General features: G+C 39.6%; 1 protein-coding gene across 5 annotated transcripts in view; it reads right to left on the minus strand.

Moving 5' to 3' along the window:
• Positions 1 to 7240: 7240 nt before the first annotated feature.
• Positions 7241 to 18149, minus strand: part of LOC123499316 (homeotic protein Sex combs reduced-like) — an 87093-nt gene continuing 76184 nt past the window's right edge. For all 5 annotated transcript variants that reach the window (XM_045247131.1, XM_045247130.1, XM_045247132.1 and 2 more), the window contains one exon: positions 7241 to 10247. The gene's annotated coding sequence lies outside the window, so the exon portion shown is untranslated. The remainder of the gene's footprint in view (positions 10248 to 18149) is intronic.

Below are 18149 nucleotides of genomic sequence, written 5' to 3' on the forward strand. Positions count from 1 at the left end.
AACAACACTAGTATCACCAAACAATTGTAGCAACATCAAACGATACAACAAAACAACTTCACTCACCCAAAAACACCCAAACCTTACCAAATCCAACAAAACTAAAAGAAAATATCAGATTCAATAAGATCTCATGATTTTCTGCTGTGTTTCCCTGACATGAATGCACTGGTGGTGTTACTATCCGTTCCTTGTACTTATCCTGTACATGGATACATGAGGTATGAAGACTTGATTTTTACGTTTCAAAGGTGAAATTATTACAATCTGCGTCTGTTTGTATTTCCAACTTTATATGACTTGATTTCATTTAAGAGGAAAGTTTGAAGACATTTATCCCTGTCTTTTGGCTAACCCTTTCAAATCTGTAAGGGAACTGGCGACTGAGTGGGCCTTTTTCAATGTTTTTGTTCCCCTTGGCTAATTTTTTCCCTCTTACATTAAAATAAGTATGTAGAAAAAAAATGCGGATATTGACGATCACGATGACTGCAGTATCAATAAAATATACAACTATTTTAATGAAGCTATTACTGTAACCTTTGTTTTTAGTATAATGACTCTGCTATATATATTCAATAGCTGATGTCAACATAAACGGTTACAATATGTCTTGTCACAAGCAGACAATTCCACCAGCAGAAGGTGCCGTACAAGATCAGGAAGAGTGTTATTAAAGTAATTCGTGTTATTACATAGATTCTTTTATCCTCAGCCTATCTAACACTAGACGAGATGTGACAATGGCACCAAATGATAACCGTTGCCGCTCCAAATGCAAATGTAGGAAACTTCATTACATTTGTATTTGCATTTTCCTTACATCACTCACACCAGCACATTGGGTTCAGTTAACTGAGATCCGCCATGCAGTGGATTATTCGTTATCTAACTTATTTTTCACTTATTTGTTTATTTATTTTTAAGAAGCAGCAATCAATCATTTCTACCTAATGTTTTTTAACCATGAATAATCATCACATTCATGTATGAAAATACTGTACGTACTGTATGGGGCTTTTCTTTTTCTTTGCCTTTTTTTCACACTTCCATTAAGTCTCCATTTGTCTCCATCAAGAAAAGCCCGGTCAAGCTGTACACTGGTGTAGGTTAGTGACTTGGCCAGCTGCAGCCTTTCCTCTCATGGCCTGCCCAGCTGTGACGCTCCAGCAGACAGGCTCGGCCACAGGCAACGCTCCCCAGACCCCACCCATAACAGCGGGCCTAATCAAACACCCCGTCCACGTCCTTCTCCCCTCGTAAAATGGTTTAACAGAATCATCTCTAACTCTGCTAGAATCACCTCCCCTTCACTACATTCAATCTCGCTTTCGTTTCTCTGTTGGCTTTGCGCGATGCAATATGTGTTGTCCTTTATTTGTTTCTTTCCTTCTCGCTATTTATTTTTTTTCCTGTATGTTTTTGTCATTGATATATTCTTTTTTGCCTTATTCTTGATGTTTTTATGGTTCATCTTTGTCTTCAGTTGTATTTTCTTTATTTTCATGTTCGTCTTTGTCAGTAGTTTCTCTCTCTCTCTCTCTCTCTCTCTCTCTCTCTCTCTCTCTCTCTCTCTCTCTCTCTCTCTCTCTCTCTCTCTCTCTCTCTCTCTCTCTCTCTCATTTATCATCTTCAGCAATGTAATATTTCTTTTTCCTTCTTTTCGCTTATGTTTTACATTTTCTGTTGTCATCGTCACTGAAATGTTTATTTATTTATTTATTTTATTTATGATTCTGTATAGTCGCCTCTAGTTTTCCTATTTTCTGTTCTTCATCATCATTTCCTTTGAATACCACTTTTCATTGCCTTAATCCCGGCCTTTAAGTGTATTAATCTTAACTATAACCAACGGAGGCTAGATTCATCATCAAAGTAGCTCCACCTTCTATTATCCACCACCACCACCACCACCTCCCTTCCTCACAACAACAACCACCACCGCATCTTGACCTTATATACACATCTGCCCCCAACACACACGCTCTCCACCACTTTCACCCTTCCATCATCATTATAATCCTCATCATAATCATAATTTTCATCACCATCTCTGTCCCTTCCCTCTCACCAACACCTCTCTCACTACTGTCAGTCTTCTTGCTCCTCCTCTTCCTCCTCCTCCTCCCTTTCCACCACCACCACCACCACCACGGGCTATAACTCTCCCAGGCTATTCATTCAACAACGATAGTGCCACTCTGCCCTCTCCTAGTCGCCTGGCGTAGTGACATCCCCTGCGATTATATCTAGGGGGAGTTCCTGCTGTCTGTGGGGGAAAGGGGCTGGGAGAGGGGGTGAGGCGAGAGAGTGACGTGAGGATTGAAAGTAATGGACCCGAAAACAAGAAAAAGTAAGAACGGTGTCACATCACTGGCGATAAACGTGTATTTTTTTTTCTTTTCTATTTTTTTGTTTTGTTGGAGTGTTCATGAGGTAATAGTCAGTGGTGAGGTTAATGAAGTGTTCTGATGCAGGTATAATGAAAAGTGTTCGTCTTATCTCTTCCCAGGTGAGCGGAGGGTGGCGTTTCCTGGAGGTGACTTTTGATACCTATATATTTTGTGACAATTTTTTTTTTTTTATTTGATATGTTTTATTTATTTATCCATTTATTGTTTTGCATTTTTCTTTTTACCTCTATTATCATTGTCATCTTTCGCTCCCTGACAGTGTTTCTTATCTTCCCTTGTGTCTCCCTCGCCGCCCTCACCTGCTCTAGGCTAATGACGCTCAGTATACAGAAATGTGTACGTTAGGGGTGACTACACTTGGGGCGCCGTGAGTGTTGAGACAGTTTCCTGGTGCTTTGTATACCCAGGTTTTTTTTTTTTTTTTTTTTATTCCTCTCTTTTTTTTTTTTTTTTCTTTATTTTTAGCATTAATATATTTGTGAAATTGAAAGTACCCGCAATTTGGAAATGTATTCTTAAGGACTAAATGTCAGATCTTTTTGCTTCAGCAATAAATATTAGTTCTGCAGCTAAAAACAACAACAACAATAACAACAATAACATCATCATCAGCAACAACAACAACAACAACAACAACAACAACAACAACAACAACAACAACAACAACAACAACTACTACTACTACTACTACTACTACTACTACTACTACTACTACTACTACTACTACTACTACTACTACTACTACGAAAACACACACACACACACACACACACACACACACACACACACACACACACACACACACACACACACACACACACACACACACACACACACACACACACACACACACATTGATAAACACAAATAATGCAATCCGTCAGATAATGAAAGGCTTCTTGTGTCGTTCATCGCCTTGTCCATCACAAATTTCTCCTGGTGCAGAAATTATTCTTATGTTGCAATTGACACTTAATCGGAGAGCATAGCGAGAGGCGGTCGGTGGTGGAGGAAGTATTTTCACCTCCATAACTAATAAGCCTTTGGTGAAATACGAGTGATGATAGACTGACAGGGTGGTGATGCTCTTTTCTTAACGTCTCACTCAGCCCCCTACATCCTCCTCCCATGCTCGCCCTCCCCACCGTATGTAGTCAACTCCTCCTGCAGGTAAATATTCCTTCATCATTTCAACTGCAAGGTTTCTCCAAATGATCATTGTTTTCATTTGGTTGTATTAAGTTGCGTTAGGTTAGAATGGGGTATGTTTGGCTAGGTTAGGTTAAGTTTGTTTATATTTGGGAAGTCCATTAAGAAGTGATTCATTCAAAGTGAAATATACATGGAAGAGTCTCTATGAATGTAATACACTTGGGTGGAGTTTATAATGAACCCTTTCCTGCGACTTTTGTGTATTTCTTCTTTCCCGTTTGTCTAAATATAGAAAGATAAATACTTGTCTTGTTATAATATATACAAACAAAACCATCAGAAAGTTCCCCGTTTATCCATATTTTTTTTCCTCAGCGCGTCGTATCATTTATGGGGAGTCGTGCCGTTTCCATGGACAGGTGCTAGTGTTTACCGATACGTCGTAACTCACCGGGCAGTTATTATTGAAGGTGGACTTGAGTTATGCCCCACGTGATCCAGCCACTCCTCTAATCACCATAAATAACTTACTAAAGGGAGCTTGTAATCATCCCCTTCTGTATCGCCCGCCAGGTGAGGGACGCTTCTGGGGCCATTACCCAAAGTGTTTAGTGTTACTCCCGAAACTTGAGTGTGTTTGTTTCAAGGTGTAAAAGGCTGGCAGGTGTTGCGGCCGAGAATGTGAGTGCTGAGTAGTGAGATGGGCAGGAGGGAGGGAGGGGTGGGGTGAAGCACGGGCGGGACGGGGTGCCAGAAAGGGGCAAAGTGGGGCGTGGGGCGTGGGGGGGCGCGGCTGTAGCTGTGGCTGTGGCTGTGGGCGGGGTGAGGTCAGGTATCTCATTATATTTCTTTTACCTACTTAGTTTGTTGTTTGTGTTATTCTGTTTTGTTTGTGCCAATTGCTGTTTCCTGGTTTTTTTTTTTCGCCACTTGTCCATTGTGTTAAGATTGTAGGCCATTTATTTTCCTCCTGTGTGTATGTATATTTGTATTACGAGAGTTCTGTGTCCTCTTACTTTCTCTTTCCATAAATTCATCAATGTACCTACGTCAGATCCTCGCATTGTGTTGTAAGCCACATTCACTTCAACCTGTTTAAATGTATAAAAGAACGACGATTACAGAAGCTTGTTTTTTTCCATCAACATGAGGCTGATGGAAAAGGGAAATTCAAGTTTGAACTTTAAAAAGCAAACTTATTCGCGTAGTGAAGAAGATAAGTAAATGATAGATAAATAGATCGTTCCAAGGATAGTAGCACCAATAGAAAGACGGAAGGAACTGGATCAATCTTTTACCGTTGAGATGAGTGACAGGGGACTCGGGTGCTTAGCGATGTTGTGCTGTATAGTTCCAAAGATTTGAAAGACAGAAAAAAATGAGTTGTGATGGAAATAGCTGAATATTCTGTAGAAATTAGCTGAGTTTGAGTGCGAAGATGATAATAAGAATGCCATTAATGAAAGATTTGCAACGATTAGTCTACAATGATTTTTTTTTCTTTTTAAGTGTGGCTTTTTTAGATGTAATATGAAAAAAAAAATGAAATGTACGGATCTATACTATAACTTTTAATCTTTTTAGTAGAGGTGTATCAGAAGAAAGTACATGTTCTTCACAGTTAACGAAACACCTTCGCGAAAAGTATTTCATTATCAACTAATCTTGTTTAGCCAAGCAATACTTCATATCCAATGCTGTCAGAGAAGATTTTATCTCTAATATTGCGCTCTTGGGATACATCCATTCACGAAACTTCAAAGTTATGAACGCAACACGACCACTTTAAGTATGCACTGTGTGCTAATTGGGTAGAGGGAGGGGAAGGGCGGGGAACAGAACCTACGTCCACAAGCTCCTTTGAACAATTAAAACTTCCTTCATCTTAACGTCGGTGGCATAAAGAAGCCACAGTGATGGTCCGGGAATAGAGGACTTAGATTGCCTCAATTAAATAACCATTATCTCATTACAGTATCCTGGACGGGTCGTGGCGCCTCACATGCGGGGTGTTATTATTGCACACCTACAGGAAGAACATGAAATATTACACCAATAAAAAGAAATATCGTTTTGAATAGTGTTTGGCGGTAATTACGTGATAGATTTCGACATTTGATACTAATGAGACGTTATCGCACACACACCATGTCGGGATTAGATAATGAAGTTAAGCAAACGAGCATACATATTTCTGGTGTGCCAAACAGGTGTGCAGACCAGGTGTGTATTGGGGCTTCAGGAGCGGCTCACGTGACACCTCTTGAGTGAATTGAGTAATGGCGACAGACGGTCCTATAATGTAAGCACGGCGCCTCGATATGGCTTGCTAGATTGCGTGTTTTTTTTTTTCTTTTCCTTTTTTTTTTTTTTTGGTGCTCAGGTAAAGGTTCGAAGCGTGTGTGTTGTGGCAGGTGTGATGGACGCCGAGGTGATGACGTCAGCCTTGAATATTGACACTGTTTACACATTTGATAAATACTTCCTCCTTCGTTACCTCTGGTGGTGAAGGTGAATATAGCCCAACTGACAAACTCTGGCCACTTAAGACGATGGCATTTGTTATGATATTTTTGGTGATAGGGTAAGGCAGTCCTTGCTCTTGTGGTCACTGTGGCGTGAGTCTTCATTCATCATTAGGGCCTTGAAATCGTATTGAATGAATGTAGTGAGTTTGTGGACGTGTTTGTGAATCATATTAGACTGATAGATGACCTTTCTTTATGAGTTGTTAAATATTATTGTGTGATATATTAAAATTTGTTGATGTATATAATGCTACTTTGTTTTTTTGTGTGTGAATCCTCTTATGTAAAAAAAAAACGAAAAAAAAAACATATATATCCGTCCTTCCTTCTTTCCGCTTGCGTTTAAGTTTCACGTGATTTGAAGTAATGCTATTGTTTAGAATGCCGGGTCACGTTTATGTATTGAATGTAACTATTTTTCCTGTAAATCTTCTTATGCTGCATTAATTTAAAAAAAGAGAGTTCGTAATGATGCAGGTGGTTTCCATCTTATATGTGGTTTTAAGTATTTTATCCCTCAAGATGCTGGTCATGAATTGGTACAAAATCTCATTTGTTTTCCATGCAGATCCTCTCATTTCCTAGATTTATAATTTTCTTCGCCTTCCCTTCTTCCGCTTACTTCCAGAGTGCTGCCGCTCCTCTGATGTAAATATACGTTTGATGGCTGGTAATGATATTCGTCATCATTATCTACTGTGATCCCAAACTCAATACCCGTCGTATGAGTATTCTCGAAAGTAATCTATGTAATATTATAATTTAGCGAATTATTAACCATTTACTGCGGTAATTGTCACAAATTATCCGTCATTATGCTTAGGTCGATAACCTCATCACCCTACGCCAGTTTGATTAATGGCGCTAATTGGAATGTTCTCCAGGTTTAGGCAGGTGAGCGCCGGGCCCTAATGGTGCCTTGGTCGTAATTGTACCAAAGGGTCTGATGCCGCCAACACCACCTCTACTACCACCACCCACCACTACCACCAGCAACAACACGACCATGACCCACCACCACCAAAACACCACCACCACCACCACCACCTCCTCCTCCTCCTTTCGTCTCCATACACTGTTCCTCAAGACTCACAATAGATTACACAGATGTTGGCACGAAGTAAAAGGATATTAAAAGAATCGACCTAATTGGACACAGTTTATTTTTGTCAATGAATTGTGGTCTATGCCTTTAGAAAGATTTTTTATTTTTATCATTATCCGTATCTTTATCATCATTGTTAATTTACAGTAGACAACTTTTTACAGGGATATTGCTTAACTCTTAAAACTAATCGTATACTTTGAAAAGCGTATTCCAGAACGCAAACCTATTTTATTGTGTAGTAAATAAAAAAAGGAGCTGTTTTGCGGATAATAATTACAACATGGGTAGTTCTCCTCTATATATAAAGAAGTGGATTAGATCACCAAGAAACAATATAACGAAGAAGACATTGAGGAACTGGAGGGAAGAAACAAGGGGAGGAAAAGTAAATGGGCTAACTGTTAGATATTTTTAAGAGTATGACCTCTTTTTGGTTAATCTGGTTAATTATATAAAAAAGAAAGTATAACACATTTGTTTTATAAAATCGGAAAAAAAGAACAACTAACTGAAATAACGCTATAAAGGCACAAAAATATATCAACGGGGAAAAAAAAAAACTACGATCGGTTCCTATGTTGTAAAAATCTCGCATCTTCTATGAAATGTTTTTTTTTTTATTATTTTTATTTAAAGTTAACCAGCCAGACGCCGGGAAACACGGGGGCGGGAAGGGGAGGGACGGGAGGTAGAGTGACAGAGAAGCGATAGTGACAGGTGATAAAATGAACCAGAATAAAGTGTAACTAGAAACATTGTCTGTACGGAATCTGAAGGAATGCATAGAAAAAAATATATAAAAGAAGGAAGTGGTAAATAAAGCTAAGGAAGTGCTAAGGCATGGAAGAGAAGCAGGATGAAAAGGAGAAACGACAGGGAATGAATAACAAGGATACAGATATGGAGGGAGGGATGGACCTCTTACCGCTATGCAACAAATCTACCGCCATGATTACAGTATCATCGCTATAACTTTTTACACCATTTAATAAAGCCATATGGACAGCATTGCACAAAATGAGGCTCATATATACTTCGGCATTCACCTTAGCCAAGCAGCTCAAACATTCACCGCCTACAGGACACGGTCTGGTCGCCCCGTGCTGGGGGCGGAAAAGTAACTTTTTTCTTAGTAAAAGGATGTCAAGAAACAGATGTCGTGGAATTAATGTTTGTGGACTCTCACTACTGAAGGCTGAACTAATTTGGTACATTGTCAGGCGACACATGTGTCTCTTACTCGCGGGAGGTGTTGTCTGGCCCGGGGAACACTGGCAGATGTCCTGGGGTGTGTGGCCACTGTGATAAATTATATAACTGATGGGTATTGCAAAGTTGGGAGTAATATGTGTTGGTATTGGGAGAGATTGATGCTTGAAGAGTATGGCTGCTTATCGCCGAGGACAGTCGTTGTCTGCACTGACATCAAAGAAACTTTCTCTGTTTGTCAATAAAAGCTAGTGCGACATTTGAGATGTTTGTGACGGTCCTTTGGGGAATAACCTCTTCATTTAGTCTGCAGAGTGAAACGTGGTTCACTTTTGAGGAAAGATTAATAATATATATTATGAGGTGTAAAACACTGCCTGTACATATTTTAGCATCACATATAATGAACGTCTCTGAGGAGACCTACAGAACAAATTGGTAAGCCGTTTAACTTTTGTTACCCGACCCACGAGTTAAAATTATTTTATCTATATTTTCATTAACAGTCAATCTGGGAATCATTTTGGCAATGAGTTAAAGGAAACAAATAAAATAATTTTATCTTAACAATAAAAGACAAAGAATATCCCTAACTTAAGAATTATAACAACTTATCAGGGATCGCACTGAGCTTTGGCAGACTGACGGCCCGCTCGGGCACGGGATCACAACTCAGCCGGGGACGTTAGGACGAAGCTGTTCCGAACAGGTTCAGGTGACCTGGTTCCGCTCACACCGGCGTGCGAGGGACGTACGTGTGCACTTATCCCGAGTTCGCTGCGAAAGTTCTCTCTACGTGAGTATAATTCACTTCCAACAAAGGAGCTATAAAATTAATTGAAAAAAGAAGCTTTGAGAAGAGCTTCACAACCCTTCAGCACCCGAAGCGGAGGACGACACTGCCTCACTTGCTTCCTCCCTCGTGGCGTTTTCTTTTTTTCACTTATCTCAAACTTTGTTTTTGTCACCAAGGTGTTCATGAACAGATTTGTCAGCTGAAGAAACGTGGCGTACAAATGTGTCTTAAGTAGCCCTTGAAATTTGTGCAAATAAATCAATATGAAATCATTACAGTGTCATTATTTGCAATGACTCAAAAGTATATTATAAAGCATTAATTTGTTTTAGCATTAATTGTAACAAATCACGTTTTTTCAGAGATTATTTGTTGATATTGTATATCTCACTTAACAAAACGTTTTTCACGCTGAGCCTATTGTATTACTTTGCTTCATGTTTCTTCGTTTTTTTTTTTTATGATACATTTAAATGTTTGAAAATGATTTCGTTGTTCTTTTTCCAAGTTTCTTCTTGCATGCTTGTATTTTCATTACCTTTACTCCATTATTTAAACCCTTTTCTCCACATTTCCAATGTCATTGAGTTTAACCAGGTTTTGTGGGTTTTACATAATTTAGATTTTCAGTGATATTACACTTTTCATTTTCGGTCACTAACACTTATTCAGATCCTATTGCCGAAAATCATCACTTGCTTTAATAACTTTTCATAAGTACAAATTCTTACACCACACACCAAATACTCTTAAAAACACATTTCTAAGTTCTGTGTGTTAGCGCATGAAATCTTCCCGCTTCTTCATACGGCATGTTTTGCTCGAGTCTTGGTGGCAGTCCCCTCGCCGTGGGTGCTGGTGGGTGCTCGGAAGTCGACGTTGTGGCGTAGTCCGTGGGGTAATCCGTTCATCAGGTCCGTGAGTGACAGGGGGAGGGTCCACCGGTACACCCTAGTCGCAGTACCTCATACGATCAACATAGCCATTCACTCTCGCTGGCTACATTATCTGCATATGAGTTACCACGACCAGGCGGATCCCTGAAAAAGAATAAAGAAGAATTAGAGATACTATTGATTGCTTGAAGGAAGGAGTGTGCATAATCGATGCTGATATGAGGCCGCGCTAGGTTATGTCACTTCAGCGCAGAATGGCAAAGTCACCTGGATAATTTAACGACGTAAAGTACACAGGTTCAAGACACGTTTAAACTCACGGATATTTATTTTGCCCTGCTACTGGTGGAGACGGGAATGGATGGCGAGTAATGCGATAGACGTGAACGTAAATGTTTGAATATTTGACATTCTAGTTCGCGTGATTGATGAGTTGAGACAAAGTGTGTGTGTGTGTGTGTGTGTGTGTGTGTGTGTGTGTGTGTGTGTGTGTGTGTGTGTGTGTGTGTGTGTGTGTGTGTGTGTGTGTGTGTGTGTGTGTGTGTGTGTATTCGCGCGTGCTCTGTGTCAACTTTCTCTCTCTCTCTCTCTCTCTCTCTCTCTCTCTCTCTCTCTCTCTCTCTCTCTCTCTCTCTCTCTCTCTCTCACACACACACACACACACACACACACACACACACACACACACACACACACACACACACACACACACACACACACACACACACACACACACATATCCTTTAAATATATAACGAAACAAAGAGAATGAAGAGAAAAAAATATATAATTCTTAAAGGAAATCATTATATACACTCTATTTTTGAGAGAGAGAGAGAGAGAGAGAGAGAGAGAGAGAGAGAGAGAGAGAGCAGCATCAGGGTCGCTTGTGCTCGTTTGCATGTCGCCTGTTATCAACATTATAAATGGTCCCAGAGTGATAATGGCCGAGTAGTTTAAGAAGCAGAGAGTCTTCCCCACTTTTATACGCGGCTCTTTAGTACCTCGGGATCCTTAGGCATGTTAATGGATCTGTTGTCGAGGAAATTTATCACATCTTAGATTATTCCGCTTCGTCCGGCCCGGTTCGCCATTTTTGAAAATATCTTGTTCTTGTTTCACTCTTTTCCTACACTATTCTGGTATCTCCACAATTTAATTCACTCCCTTTTTTTTTTTTTTTTCTTCGTTTCCGTATCATTTCAATTTTTTTTTTCTTGTTACATGCTTTCAACTTTTTTTTTTCGTCTATTTTTTTTTCTGTCTGTGTCTGTCTGTCTGTATCTGTCAATGTTTCTCTCTCTTTCTCTCTCTCTCTCTCTCTCTCTCTCTCTCTCTCTCTCTCTCTCTCTCTCTCTCTCTCTCTCTCTCTCTCTCTCTCTCTCTCTCTCTCTCTCTCTCTCTCTCTCTCTCTCTCTCTCTCTCTCTCTCTCTCTCTCTCTCACGTGCCTCCTGACAGACAAAATGGCGGGGAAGGAGCCGAGGACGAGGCAGGGAAGCAAGGCTCATAAGAAGTTGTATTTTATTGTTATTCTCCACCAAATTGCCACTTGCAGAACGCGACTCATCCGGGATTGGTGGAGGAGGGAACAGCGGCGCGCACCCTCTTTGATTGGCCATGCTGGTACTGGTGGTGGTGGTGGTATGTGTGTGTGTGTGTGTGTGTGTGTGTGTGTGTGTGTGATCGTGGCGAAAATGACCTGATGATGGCGATTATGTGGCGAGATGATGATGCTTGCTTTGTTTTTATTTTCTTTTTCTTTTTTTTTTTTGTTAGCATGACTCTCCTGTATATTAAGGTTGCTGCATTGCTGTTATTATTGGATTATTATTTTTTGTTTTTATTATCATGTAAGGATTCTATTGTTTTTAGTTTTGTTTAGTACCATGTGTGTCTCCTCAGCTTGTTTGTTTATCTTCTTATTTATCATATGTTCTTTTTTTTTTTCGTTTTGCTTTGAATACAGTCTGTTATCTAATTTTTCGTTAATAGGAAAAAATTCTCGTTTTTTTTTTTGGGGGAGGGGCGGGATGGGGGAGAACTAACGTGCAGTGTATTTATTTACTTTTTCCCTCAGCGTGATGCAATATAGTTTGTTTCCAATTATTCCTACCTTCAGTGTATTGACTTTTCCATTAATAACAACCATTGCAAGGTTAAATTCTGACTAGCCTTAATAAAGACATAGGACTAATTCGTGATTGGTGGCTGCAGGGGATGACGTATGCCTTCCGCCGGGTATTAATCCAATAGAAGAGCAGCAGAGAGTAATCTAGACAGATGGGTGAGCCGCACCTCCTCCCGCCCTCGACACGACATGACCCGGACTTAATGACGCAGTGTTCATTAAGTAACATTATTTTTACATCTAGATAATTACTTAATGTTGCGTGATTATGTAATTTAGTTTTGCTATGAAATAATTTAGACTTGAGTGTTTATTTTAGTTGTGACTGGCTTATAATTTGTGTTGCATTTGTTGTTTACTAACTGTTAGCAAGTATCCACTTAGAAGGTAGTTCGTGGAAGTTGTTCGCATGATGATGAATTTACTGAGCTAATAAAGTCATTTAAGTAACTCTCTTTTACACTTTCACTCCTTCCTCCTCATTTTTCTGTCTCCGCATGTCTTTTTGTTTGTCTAATTTAGTCTGAGTCTGTCGTCTTTCTGTTAATGTTCGTCTGTCTGCTTGTATCAGTTTGTCTCTTTGTTTTTCTGTCTGCTTTTGTGTAGCATTTTGCATTGTTCTTAGTCAACCAGTGTATATATACTGTATATATATATATATATATATATATATATATATATATATATATATATATATATATATATATATATATATATATATATATATATATATATATATATATATATATATATATATATATATATATATATATATATATATATATATATATATATATATATATATATATATATATATATATATATATATATATATATATATATATATATATATATATATATATATATATATATATATATATATATATATATATATATATATATATATATATATATATATATATATATATATATATATATATATACTTCATATATGTATGTATGCATGCATTTGTCTTTTATTCAGTTTGCTTCTCTCTCTCTCTCTCTCTCTCTCTCTCTCTCTCTCTCTCTCTCTCTCTCTCTCTTCTCTCTCTCTCTCTTTTGGGGCCAGCACGTCTGGAATCCATCCATTTTTCATAACTGTTGAACCAATTAGCATTTTACTGAGGCTAAGCAGGCAATCAGTAGACCTTAATAATGGGCCCACCTTGACCAGCTCTTTGTACATTGTTCACCGAGGTAAGAGAGAGAGAGAGAGAGAGAGAGAGAGAGAGAGAGAGAGAGAGAGACTAATCATTTGAATCTCTGTTAGGAGTGTTGGAATAAAAGCAAAAGACAATGTTATAAGTTACATTAAGAAAGGTAGGTTATAGAAAGAAAATAAAAACGTTCTCTTTAGGCAAATATAAACTTCAGTTCGTACAAAAAAAATATATTTCCCGACTCATCATTCTTTCGTTTTAAAATGACGTCAAACATTCATCCTCCGGCTTTCTAAAAATATGGAACCTTCGGCGTGTGTTTGCGTGTCAAAGTACAATAAGAGGCGAAGGGTGGCGTGTGTTCCAGGGCCGTGTGTTCCAGAGTGGCGGGGTGAGCGTTCAAGAGGAGACGAGTTCACTTCTGCAACATGGTGATTGATTGACGAGGCGACGCGAGAACAATGGAAGGAGGGCACAGAGTTCGTCTAATCTTCAGTCACACCCACGTCTCTCTCTCTCTCTCTCTCTCTCTCTCTCTCTCTCTCTCTCTCTCTCTCAAATTAATTATCATTTTTAACCATATCACGTTAACTAAAAGAGATTGATTTCAGATTTTTAGCTTTTCGCACACGACTTCTCAGGTTCCTTTCTTTTCTTTTAATTGGCACCACCTAAGAACCTTGAACCTTCCCCCAGCGTACCATATCCTCGAGTCTTTGTAGTGTTCAACAAGGTGGCCTCTTTGTTTACCTACCGAGGACCGCAGCGGCGCCACCACCGGCCGCGTATAGGGTCGGCTCCTCGCGTGCCAAGAGTCAATTAGATCAATGGTACGGTGGGGCGCCTCCGAGGGTGAGGTAATCGCCTTGTTTATGTCGGAGCCCAAACAATACTATCTCTCGGAGCTCAAAAGAAAGTTAGTGTTCCGTCAATGGCTCAATTCAGCTCCTGCCATCCCCGAGCTCTTCACTGTTCAGTAATTCGTCTTCGTCTTGTTGTAATTTTGTTCCGAACTACTCGAGACTTCTAGGAATGCTCGTGGATTGGTTGGCTTTGTTTATTAGTTTTTATTGTCGTGTTTTTGTTTTTGTTTTGAAGAGGGAAGTTTTTAATTCTTTTTTGTTGCCGTTTTGTTACTTTATTTGTTGTTTTCAGTGTTTTTAGTAGTTTTCTTGCCATTACTATTTATTATTAAGTTGCAGCTAAGTCTTCCAGTACCCACACGAGAGCGAGGTCACACACACACACACACACACACACACACACACACACACATTCCTTTACAGTTCATGCTCCCCATAGCAAAAGCGACCACTCCTTCTCTCCCACAACCACCACCATCACCACCACCACCAACAACACTATCACGTTCACCACCATCACCCTCACCACCACCAACCTTCCTCACTTGAACATCGACCCATACCTCCTCCTCCTCCTCCTCCTCCTCCTCCTCCTCTTCCTTCCCTTTCTTCCCTGCCCTTCTGCTTCCTGCCTCCGCGGCCCCCGTCAGTCCCGTGTCACTCTCGCAGTTCATTACATTGTGTATTATCCCGAGCTATCGAGCCATATCTACACAGCGTTTTGAGGCTGACGTTCGAGAATCATTAATTTTTACCACGCGGGAAGGGGCCGCCCAAGTTACCAGGGGTCCATTTTCTGTTGGGTCGAAGGGGAGCCAATGGGAAACTTCTCTAAACATTTTTATTAAGAAGAATCAATGTAACGATGTTTTAAGTAGTGTAAGTGAATAAATACAATGGTTCAAATTGGTAAAGTTATGATAATATATGTTAATATGTATTAAAGTGTAAAATTGAGTGGCTTGTAAACTTAGATGCTGCTAACCATACTATTCTGTGTTCCATTAATAAAGCTTCTATCTTTTAATGACTGATGTGATATGGAAATGAAGCTTTGATAATGCATGGAAAAATGGCTTATGTATATAAATTTTCAGTGGATTATCTTAAATCGAGAAATAAAAACATGGCATTGGCACCATAGGAAAAATAATGGTTTTATTTTATATCCATTTCTCTTTGAAAATGAGTGAAAATCAATAAGTGAATGTAACTTTGAATATAACTGAAATGCACGCGTGATGTTTTAAAGACATACAAACAATCGTACGTAAAGACAAACACAACAGTAATGACAAGCGCACACACACACACACACACACACACACACACACACACACACACACACACACACACACACACACACACAGAAAAGTTAACAAACGGTACTGACAAGAAGAACACACGATAACAACAAGATAAACAAGCACAGAGAATTATATAGAAAAAAAAAAGAAAAAAAAAAGAACAAGCCATCGTTTTCCTGGACGTCGAAACAAGACAGATGAGGGCACGGCGGCCTCCCATTGGCTCCCGTCCACCAATCACGGTCACTCCCTTTGGATCATGCGGCATAATGTTTCGCGGTCTCATTATTCGCGATCATTAAAGTTCCATTCTGTGAGCTTACAAGAAACGCCCTCCCGCTTGAGTTGTCACGGGACTAGTAGAAGATAGGGAAGGTTTGCATCTCTCTCTCTCTCTCTCTCTCTCTCTCTCTCTCTCTCTCTCTCTCTCTCTCTCTCTCTCTCTCTCTCTCTCTCTCTCTCTCTCAAACGTAATTGATTTTAGTAAGCTTTTTCAAAGGATTTTTTGTCTATTTTTTTTATTTGTGTTTTTCGTTCTCTGTTGTTGTTGTTGATGATGATGACGATGATGATGATGATGTTGTTGTTGTTGTTGTTGTTGTTGTTGTTGTTGTTGTTGTTGTTGGAGTTGTAATGTTTGGTGATGAAAATGTGTGTTTTTATTGTTGTTGCTGCTGTTGTTGATTATGTATGATTCTTTTATTGTTGTTGTTGACTGATATGATATTACTTTTATTGTTGTTTCTTGTATCTTTACTATTGTAGCTGTTGTGTAACGTGTGTGTGTGTGTGTGTGTGTGTGTGTGTGTGTGTGTGTGTGTGTGTGTGTGTGTGTGTGTGTGTGTGACACGAATTAAGCAAATGGCTTTTCCCCTATCTCCCTCAGCCCTCAAAACACGCAAATGTACCTCAAATTATCACACACACACACACACACACACACACACACACACACACACACACACACACACACACACACACACACACACACACACACACACACACACACGCGCGACCCAGAAGCGTAGCAACCAGATAAATTCCACATATCTCCCTACTATTCCTTAAAAAAAAAAAAAAATGATAATCCAACTTGACAAAACTTTCTATATGATTAAAAAGGGGAGAAAATAACTGTAATTCTCACTCACACTTCCAATAAGCAGGGAGTGACTCGGTTATCATGGCTGTGTTGAGGAGCAAAGTTTGATGACAGTGGTTGAGTTGTTGGAGGTTGTTATGTCGGTGGCGGTCGTGGGAGGGGGAGAAGGGTTGATGGTGGTAGTGATTGTGACAACGGCAGAGGTGAGCGATAGTTGTAGTAATTGTGGTGATGGAGGTGGTGTGCTGGTTATTGTATAAAGTATGGGGGATGGGGCACCAGTCTCCCCCTCCTCCTCCCACCCCCACACCTTAATGGAGAAGAGGCAGCCATTACCCGTCACTCTCCCATCACCATTTTTCAGTGCACGCTGAGGTAACATTAATACATCAAACCCAACATTAATACATCAAACCTAATGAGGATTTTTTTGCCATTAGCTGAGGCCTACACCATGTGGTTACCCCTGACAAATGGAGGTCTTTTCTCCTTGCTCAGGATCCCCCAACCCCCTCCCCGCCTCAAGCTTCCCCGCCCTCCTTCCCCTCCCTCAGGCATGAATGCACCCTCTCTCCCTTTTATTAAGATGCAAAAGCTGTCAAAGGCCGGATTTTTTTCCTTTAATGAGTAATGACGCTGTGGTAGTTGCATTTTTTTGTGCTTATAATAGTAATACGTACTTGTAGTAGTAGTAGTAGTAGTAGTAGCTGTTGTTGCTGTTGTTGTTATTGTTAAAGAAACAATAATGATTAAATAGAATAAGAAAATACATGAAATCAGCAGCAGCATTGGTAGTAGTAGTAGTAGTAGTAGTAGTAGTAGTAGTAGTAGTAGTAGTAGTAGCAGCAGCAGTAGTTGTAGTTGTAGTTGTAGTAGTAGTAGTAGTAGCAGTGGCAGTGGTGTAGTAGTAGCAGCAGTAGCAGTAGTAGCAGCAGTAGCAGCAACAGTAGTAGTTGTAATAGTAGTAGTAGCAGTAGTAGTACTAGTAGTAGCAGTAGTAGAAGTAGTAGTTGTAGTTGTAATACTAGTAATGTAGTAATAATGATAGCAGCAGTAGTAGTAGTAGTAGTAGTAGTAGTAGTAGTAGTAGTAGTAGTAGTAATAGTAGAAATAATAGTAGTAGTAGTAGTAGTACAAGTAATGTAGTAGCAGCAATAGTAGTAGTAGTAGTAGTAGTAGTAGTAGTAGTAGTAGTAGCAACAGCAAAACAACAGCAATACTAATATTATACTGTAAATTGATAGTTCTTATTAACTTTTATTTTCCTCAAAGATTAATTCAGCAAAGGAAAGTGGAAATATTCTAAGGAAAAAAATCAGCGTAAGCATATCAAAGACACGAGATGAATGAAGAATGCGTCCGCCACACACTGTAAGGCAGACGAACAGGTATTGTATAAGATGACATTTTCTTCCTGACTTGGAGAGGCGATTTCATAAATAGTAGAGAGTCCTCCTGACACTGCCTCCACTCCGCGGCAGG

This window comes from Portunus trituberculatus, chromosome 49 (genome assembly GCF_017591435.1).
Source record: "Portunus trituberculatus isolate SZX2019 chromosome 49, ASM1759143v1, whole genome shotgun sequence".
Taxonomy (NCBI): Eukaryota; Metazoa; Arthropoda; class Malacostraca; order Decapoda; family Portunidae; genus Portunus; species Portunus trituberculatus.